The following is a 942-nucleotide window of genomic DNA, read 5'->3' on the forward strand; positions in this document are numbered from 1 at the left end:
AGTATATATATATATATATATATATATATATTGTTATACACTGGCATAACCAAGGTCGGTGGTAACAGCATCTTTTAGGAGGGTTAAGAAAAAAGACATTATATAAAATAATTATCAGAAAATAGAGTTTTAGGCAAACCAGGATCTAAAGTGTTTTCTTTTGTTGTTTTTGTCATTGGTGTCTAGCTTTATATACATTAAAGAAATTTGCTTTTATTGTAAGCATTATTTAAAACTTAACCTTGGACACCAAACTGGAAGACAGATGCAAACAAGGTTTTTGAAAGTGTGAGATAAGTCTTGATAAAAATGTGTTCTAAAAAGTCTTGATGAATCACTAGTTTCATTTTCCTGAAGGATCTCACAGTTTCAACTGAAGTGATTAGGAACATCGTAAGACTTAACAAATAAAATCATAAATAACAAGGGAGTGCAAAGTTTGCTATTTACTGAATCATTTTTCATTCAATAAAAAAAAAAAAATCCTTACTATTCAGAAAAAGGATTTTCAAAATTCTCTACTGCAAATGATAAAATAACCCTTCAATAAAGTTTGAGCTACAATGATGAATAAGGTAGAAGTTTGAAAACTGAGTAGGTAGAAGTGTAAGGGCTAGTTTTGCATTTATTAAGCAATTTTATTGGGAGTTTCATCTCCTACTGCAACATCATTGAGTGCAAAAACTATTAACATAATTTATCTTTTATGTGACAGTTTATTGATAAACTTAAAATAGGTATTTAAGAAAAAGTTGGATAGCTAAATACACTATTATTAGCATATTACATTATACATAATGGCCTGCTAGAATGTAAGTTTGTTGAATTACCTTTTACGCCTAATTTAACGACTTTAAGAACAATTTTTTTATAAAATTATACAAACAAAGAAGTGCCATATTTGTGCAGTTCAGGAGTATTCTGTCCCTTATAGCACACTTT

The sequence above is a fragment of the Limulus polyphemus genome, unplaced genomic scaffold, assembly GCF_000517525.1.
Source record: "Limulus polyphemus unplaced genomic scaffold, Limulus_polyphemus-2.1.2 Scaffold4703, whole genome shotgun sequence".
In the NCBI taxonomy this organism is placed as follows: Eukaryota; Metazoa; Arthropoda; class Merostomata; order Xiphosura; family Limulidae; genus Limulus; species Limulus polyphemus.